The sequence below is a fragment of the Ammospiza caudacuta genome, chromosome 1 (assembly GCF_027887145.1).
Source record: "Ammospiza caudacuta isolate bAmmCau1 chromosome 1, bAmmCau1.pri, whole genome shotgun sequence".
Taxonomy (NCBI): domain Eukaryota; kingdom Metazoa; phylum Chordata; class Aves; order Passeriformes; family Passerellidae; genus Ammospiza; species Ammospiza caudacuta.
Genome location: NC_080593.1, coordinates 6,503,736 through 6,512,089, shown reverse-complemented (window position 1 = coordinate 6,512,089; position 8,354 = coordinate 6,503,736).

Below are 8,354 nucleotides of genomic sequence, written 5' to 3'. Positions count from 1 at the left end.
CCTTGATGGAGAATGCAGTGATCCTTAAACCTTTGGTGCTGGTCCTTCTCTTAGAGGGGAATTCAAATGCTTAAATATAACAAAAATGCAGGATTTAGGGTAGGAGCAGGAGGTCAGGCAGCAGCACCTCAAATGACATTAGGGGCCTGTGCTGAAGCAGCTGAAGCCCATCCTCTGTAGCCAGTGTCCCAGCACAGCTCCAGGCCACCCAGAGGGGACCAGATTGCATTTCTGCTCATGCTGCCACATCCCATGGGAGCTGCTGGATCAGGCTGCTGCAGCTGGCTGGCTTGGGAGGCAGCTGTGGGGATTTGGGGAGGGCTTCTAATTGTGTGCCATGATGGCATCTAATGCAGATGGGAAGGTCCTTCACACATCTGAGGCGGTGACTTGCTAAAAGTTTATTGCAGTGGAAATCCTGTAACTGTGAACGTTTATCCAAGTCCCTTGGGGGTTTGCTATATAGGGAAATTAGATTGCAGTCTCCTTTTTCCTATCATCTATTCAGACTGCACATAATTTGTGGAGCATGTATCAGCTTTTCCTCTGTGCTCAGAGCTGTGAGAATCATGTCTCTGCTGAGCCCTTGCTATGATTGTGATTAAAGAAGTTTGGAGCAAAGGGTGGTTTGTGGTGCTTAGCCAGAGACCACAAACAATACAAACAAGATGCAAAGTGAGGTCTGGTTGGAATTCTTGGATAATGCTTCCTCATGGCTAATTTAGAAGGGCTTAGAATTTCTGCGGTCAATTCTGCCACTGTGATCTGGTAACAAATCTGTCCTTGAAGAGGCAGAAAGAAATAAAAGTCACATCAGCATGCCCTCTTCCACAACCCAGCTCCTGGGGTGCTTATTTAGAAAAGCCTCCCGTCGACTCTCACAGTATGAGCACACCACATCCTCAGGAGCACAGCCCAGAAATGTGACCCAATAAATGCTGTGTCTTCAGCCATCAATCTGGTTTGCATCATGTTGCTCTCTCAACTGTTAATCCAGATGTTATTTACATCAATACAGTAACATTAAACGCTTGTACAAGCAGTATTAATAGCATCAATAACAATACTAAACATAAATAGAGGCAGCACTGATAGTAATACTTCCAAAGCAGCTTGTAATTGTAACAACCTGTCATTCCTTTGCTAACTCGTGCTGACTCAAGATTAAATTGCTCTATGTGTGGAAAGCAACATGCAAAAGAGCCCATCTGTGCCAAGGCTGTTTTCCTCCCTTTGTATTTTTGTTTGTTTGCTTACACTGATTTAGCTGAGAAAATGTCACCACGCTTCACCCTCTTTTTTTGTGACCACGTTTTTGACTGGCACCATTCACAGGCTGTTAGTCCTTGGAAATGGGGTACAGAAATGGAGTAGCCATGGGTCCTGAGCAAAGTCTGGCTGCTGGTGAAGCTGCACTGACTTTGGGTTGTTGGATCCTGATTTATGGCGCTGTAATCTGATATCCCTGGCCAACTATTAAAAAAAAAAAAACAACAAAAATTCCTAACTCTAAATGTTGTGAAAATATCCTCTGGATATGTTTCCTGCTGTTTTGGTTTTGAGCTGTTTCTAGTAACTTCAAAATATCCAAAGCAGCCAAATTTCCATAAAATTTCTCTTGTGTAGAGCAAACATGACCCATTTCTTGTTCTGGGTGCGAATGGAGTCTCACAGGAAAAGATTTGAGACTTCTGATGTGCAACACACCAAAAGCATCTGTGAATTTTATAAATTCCTCAGCTTTGTAAAAGGATTGTGTCCTAAAAGAAGAAAAGTAGGCTTTCAGCTCCTAAAATTATAATTTGGGTTTTTTCCTTCCATGCAGCATGACATTATTTCTCATTCTTAATTAAATGGCTGTTTTCATGTGTTAAAAACATGCAGAATACATTTTTATTGTGTTCCTTGTAGAATTTGCTTCACAGCCCCACTCACTATGAAGCAAGTAAAGGATAATTCCTGTAATATGAGAATTTGATGTGCCTCTTTCTGGTGCATGGCTTATCACAGATCAGGGAATATATCTGCATGCCTTCATTAAACCAGGGATCAAGCCCTAGCTCATTAAATAGTTGAAATTTTCCCACTCTGAGATGTAACTAACATAACAGAAGGATTGAGGTGTAAGATGTATAGAGGAAGATCTGAGAAAACTTTCTCAGTTTAATGCAGATGGAACCAAGGTATTTTATGGGATTCTTTTAAATCACTGCTATTTAAATTTATTGGCTTGGACTCTACCCTAAGATTCCTTGCCCCCTGTAGCTCATAATCTCTTCTCCCATGGATTTCCAAGGGAGCTAAGCACCTTGGTACCCATATCCAGAGCAATTTTGGGCTGGTTTCCTTCTACACTTGCAGTCATGAGGTGATGAATGGAGCCAGGGGATGGTCACTGTAGAAGCTGTGCACTGTGGTCATCTGTCCTGCTCCTCATAAAATGGAGACAACAGTGCTTAGCTGCAGAAAAGGGAAGTTGTGAAACATGGAGCACTGACAGCTGGTCCCTGGCAGACCCTGTAGCTGCAATTTTGGATGTCATCATGCTTGAGTATCTCTCTGATCTAGGAAAAGTGGGTTTGTGCTGAGATGTAAACCAAAGCAGCTGAAGGAACATCATCAGTCTTGGACTGGGAGAGTCAAAATTGAGGCAGCAACACTTTGAGTCATCACAATAGAATTCATTGGGAAATATCACCCATTGTCCTCCACTATAAAATATTAAGTGCCTAAGTCTATCAACAGAAAATAACTAAGTAGGGAAAAAGTTGTATTTGCACATCCCTTTTCTGACAGCCTCACCTTGAAAACTGCCATGGAAGTCACTGTTATCTCCTGTCTTTTGAGTTTTCCATTTGATTATGTCATATAAGTTATAAACAGAATTGTAAAATGAACAATAAAAAGCTGAGCCTAGGACATCTTCCTTAAAGAATTTAAACTATTGCAGTTTCATGGGCCATGATGATGCTGAGTTTAAATTGGTGGCTGGATCACTGACAGTTTGCCAAGGGACTGGTTGTCCCATCCTGTTTCTGCTCCCTACCACCATCTTAGCAGGATTTCAGGCAGCTGGTGGAGAATTGTGGTTCTCCATATGTGTCAGAACAAAAGAACAATTTTCTAAGTGGATCCTGCTTTGAGGTGTTGGAGTCAAAGGTGTTCATCTGGCCTGGGTTATGAAAGAAGCCAAATGAAAGGATCATTGTAATGATCTCCTGGCCATTAAAAGAGAAGTGCTAGTATCTGGATTTTGGACATCTTGGAAGATTTTCCACAATGTTTGCTCATAATCAGAACTGTAATAAAACTCCACTTTGAACTTTAATAACCTTAAAACCCCACAAATTCTAAAGTCAAAAACTTAACTGTAGTCTTGGCATGAGATTTACCTTTGTACCTTGCCGTTCTAGTTTGATGTAAATGAAGATCTGGAAGTCTTTTTCTAAAGAAACAAATTGGCTGGGATTGGGAGGGCTCTTCAGAATATGGAACAGGAGTTTCAAGAGGCAGGGGGAAACCCTCCTTTGTGTCATGAACTGTTTTTTAACTGTACTAGAAAAGTACAGCTCAGTTCTGTAGCCAAAAATTAGTGTGTTTACTGAAATCTTATCTCACCTACAGAAATCTTCGAGAATGTCAAATTAGGCAACAACTTTTTGATAACAAGGTTTTTCAGGAAAATTACAGTATTTCTGCTGGGTCCCAAAATAACAGCAGCATAATTTGCTGCAACGTATTCAGCCCACTCTCTCCTGATCACGAAGGGATTGCGGAAGAAAAGTATGGAAATAGAAAATGTTGATAATCTTGACTTTTTTTTTTCCCTCTCAAAAAATATCTCCAGCTGTGACAAATATTGTATTTCACTTGTCAGTTCCAGAGGGTTCTGCTTCCCTCCTGGCAGTTGTGGCCAATTTCCGCTCACATCGTGGTGGTGCCAGACTCTCTTTTCCCAAGAAGTCAGCCCATTCAAATTGCTTTGTGTTTGCTGTGGGATGAAAGTACAAGCATGAGCTCACATGTCACCTGAGATGTGCCTGCCTTACCCACTATCTGATCCCTAAATCCCAGTGGTGTGGAGTTTTGGGAGCATCTAGCAATTCCAATGTGCAATTTGGCACCTAAAGTATTTCTGAAAATGTATCTGAACAATTTGGCGTGTAATTGTCATTGAAACTGAACCCTGCTACCTAAGCCCCTCTTCCAAAATGGGATGTAGGTGGCTGTAGCCTCTGAGACTTGTACCCCATGGCCCTGCACCCAACACATTCCCAAAAGAGCAATGCCCTTCCTCACCAAACACCATCAAAAAGCAGTGACACCGTCCCCACCAGGGCAGTTGATGCAGAAGGCTTTTCCTCATCTCCCTGCAGGAATGGGAGCTGAGCAAGATTTTGCTTTCTGTTGGTCACACAAAGGATGCTCTGGGGGCAGGGACCACTTTACCTTTGCTGTTTCTGTACTGCCTGCAGCAGCCACAGAGTCCTTTGGTCTCCAAATCATTCAAAACACTGCTGTTTTGGGTAACTTCATCCAACAGCATGGCTGTGGGGCTGAGTAAACCCCCCAGTTAACCCCAGTTAATTTTTCCAGCCTCTTTTCTTGAGTCTCAAATGAGAAGATCCCCAAGCACAGCGAGATCTTTCAGTACACACACAGCCTGTGCCAGAGCACTGCTGGAATTTCAAATGCTCTGATTAGATTGGAGAACCAAACATGAGTCACTTGGTAGCACTTGGGTGTTGCTCTGCCTTCAGAATTTCCTGAAAAATGCCCCTCTCTGGAAACAGCGTCCCCATAGTGCTCCACAAGTGTTGCAGTGTTTGGAGCTCATTTCATCCCTAATGTAAACAGCACAAACCCTGAGCTGGAATTTGAATGCTCACGTTGCACAGAAGTAAACAGGTTTTCTTTGTTACTGCTCGGAAATGAAATGCCACTTTGCCTGGCCCCATGAGAAGAGGGTTTTGCTGTACGTGCTCCAGGGAAATTCCTCTTGGCTGGCAGTCAGGAGAATGGCAGCATCTTGAGCTGTGCCGCAAGATGCTGCAATTATTGTACTTGTGTTTCTTCACATCTCAAGCCTCTGCCTTAAAGTCAGCCCATGCACATTAAACATGACAGTTCTCTGTGATGCCACTGTTATCCCTGACAAAAATGGATTCCAGGAACATGGCTAGTGGGGAGGTTTTTGCTTCTTCTGTCCCTGTCATTTCTGCTTGTGGGACTGGTGGCCATTCAGGCATGAATCTGGAGCCACTTTTAAATGTGCCAGAAACCTGAGTGTAGCTATGCAAAACACTGAACAAAACACAGGAACATTGCACAGGAAGAAATTGTGTGTGCTGCAGTTTCTTTATTAGATTAAAGAACTAGAAAAAAGCAGTGTGGTTCAAAGTGGTCACACAACAACAACAACAATAATAATAATAAATAATAAATAAAAGCTGCTCTGAAATCTTTTAATTGGAAATAAAAATCAGCTTTTGCTAAGCAACCTGGAGAGAGGATACAAAGGGAGGGGAGGGAGGGTGGATTTGGAGCCCCTTTGAATGATCTATTATGCTGAAACTGCTTTTATCTTTTGTTTGGTGCAGTTGTTGAATGCAAAGTTGGCTTCATCTGTGTGACATGTGTGGCAGATGCCTCTTTGGTCTGTGCATCCTACAGGGTGCAAAAGACCAGCTGGCTCAGCAAATTCCTCCCAGCATTATTTGCTTCTTATCTTAATACCATGCACAGGGATCTGCTGACATCCTTGGGAAAGATGAACTTGCACAAGAAGAGGGAGGCTGGGAAGGAGGGCACAGGGGCAGGGAGATGAGGCGCATGGAAGCAGCTGTCTCCCAGCATCCCAAGTAGATTCCAGCAGTTCTCACATCCTGACATGGGCAGTAGAAATGCTTTCCCTCCCTCTCTCCTGTCCTCAGTCCATCAGCAGTTTGTCCCATTTGATGAATGCACAAACCTGAAGTCACAGGTACAATAAGTGCTTTGGTTTGGCAAACTTTCCTAAAATCACTTCCCACAGCCTTTTTCCAGGCTGTTTAGAAGAAGCAGAGCCTTTTCTCTTCCTACAGGCTTTCCAAAAACTCCTTCTTATTCACAGTCATCATTGCTTGGTCACTTTGGACCCCTTGTGCCACTCCAGTTTAACTTAAAGGCAGCACAAGCAGAAGGCAGCAGCAGAGGTATTTACCAACCATGTGATGGTAACCTCCTGATAAATGTCTGACCTAGTATTTAGTGCTAACTTGGGCTATGAGTGATGAACCTTCTTTTCCCCTCCTTTTATGACTCCATTTGAAATAGGGGAAAATTCTGGCAGCTTCTCACTGAAGTCACCCTGCAACCCAAACCTTGCCATGCAAACCCAATACAGGAGGTGGTAAATGTGAAGGTTGTTGCAACCAAGCTGATTAAAAAATACTTTTTTGTATAGAATCACCTTGGAAAACTCTGAAAGTGATCCTGCTTCAGGAGGGGTCTGTCATGGGACATCTGCAGACAGCACATGGTGGATTTTTCATTTCCGACCTGCGCCTGTAATAACCTTTATGGCTGAAAGAAAAGTCGACAACCTGCAATAAAGGTGCTATAGCCAGAAAAAAGAAATTCTAATTTATGGTGATTTAAACACACTGTACCTGCACTGCCATTTGAAAACCATGATTGTAAAAGAACTATAACATGAAAAACGTGGGGAGGAATTTATTAAAGGCCAGGCCACTTTAGCAGAGCCAAGATCTGAGCTGTCTGAGATGTAATGTGGTGCTTATAAACTAAAGGCATAAGTTATTAACTTAACCTAAATGATTTCAGATTTGTGTTCAATGGACTTGGTAATTATACCAAGGAATTTAAGCTGACCTCATCAAGCCTGCTTTCTCTTTTAAAATGTATTTCTGTGTCAATTAAAATGCCTGAGTATAAAAAGCAAAGTTTTTATAGGCCCAGCCATACAAATTCATTATCGCGCTATTATATACTTGGCAGTCTACAAATATGCCAGTGATTAACTTAGTGTGCATTAGCTGCCAGTATTGCAGCATTTCAGATAAGTGTGGCTATTGTCTAAATTCAGCTGACTGAAATTGCCATGGATATAGACCTTGGATCTCCTGGTGAAAGTAGGTCCTTTCTGTCTGATGGTGGCTGTCTGCTAGATGAGGCTTGTATTGGATATGGCAGCGCCTCAGTCAATAGACAGATAACTGCTCCTGGAAAATGGATGTTGGAGAGGTTTTCTGCAGGGTGCTGGGCAAGGATGGTGAATTCCCAGGCTGGGATCACTTCTTGCCCCTGACCACGCATGGCTGGATAGCTTTAGTCAACAGCTTCCCTACTCCATGTGTTTCCATCATTATACTATTCCCTTTTTGTTCCATTTATATGTCTGCTTTACATTGTAAATTTTATGGGGCAGGGACTGTTTTATGAGTGGCTGTTATTGTATTACTGTAAAATATTATCGGCTAAACTGAATTTTCTCTAACACTTGTTTCTGCTTCTCTGTCTTAGCACTGTGATGGCAGTGGTGGTGGGGAGATGAAGCAGATCACCACTGGACACCAAAACCCAGGGGAAAATGTCCCTTCCCTTTCTATTTCATTATTAAAGTGATGAATCAGTCCAGGAAAGGCTGAATATCATGCCCTGGGGATATCCAGGAGGGCAGAAGCAGAGCAGGGTACATCCCAGTGCCCCAGCATTGCAATTGGGTGCCATGGCTCTAGATGGACCCTTTCCCTCTGTGCCTTCAACATTATTTAGTTAAAAAATACAATAATAGCTAACCCTGCTGGTAAATATTTCAGAATACTTAATATAAAATTCAATAAAGTTATAATGTCAATAGGGGAGGAAACTATTTCCTTGGTGTAACAGGCTCTTTGTATCAAATAAATGCCGGGGCAAAGGCTTGAACTGTAATGTAAGAGACATCAAGGAAGGCCCAGGGGAGAACTGTTTGATGCTGTGACTGGGGAATTTTTTGCTGGTGCTTTATGTGTTGGCATCTAAGAGCTTCTCTCCTGTAGGTGCTGAGCAGCCACATTTCCTATGGGAGATGGTGGTGCTCAGCACTCCCAAAAATCAGCCCTCCAAAGATGAATCCTGCTATTTTGGCTGTATCTGGAGGTGAGTGAGAGCTGCTCCGTGAAACCATCTTTTGGAGTAAATGTCTGAAGGAGACAGTACAGCAATACAGGGCTTTTCCTCTGCTGTTTTCCACCCTTGGGAAGAGCTCTGTGCTTCTGGCTTCCAGCTGGAGCAAGCCTCAGGAGGTGCAGGGGGACAGACAAACCTTAATCTCAATTGCTCAGGAGGCCAACCTGTTCTTCCACCACTTT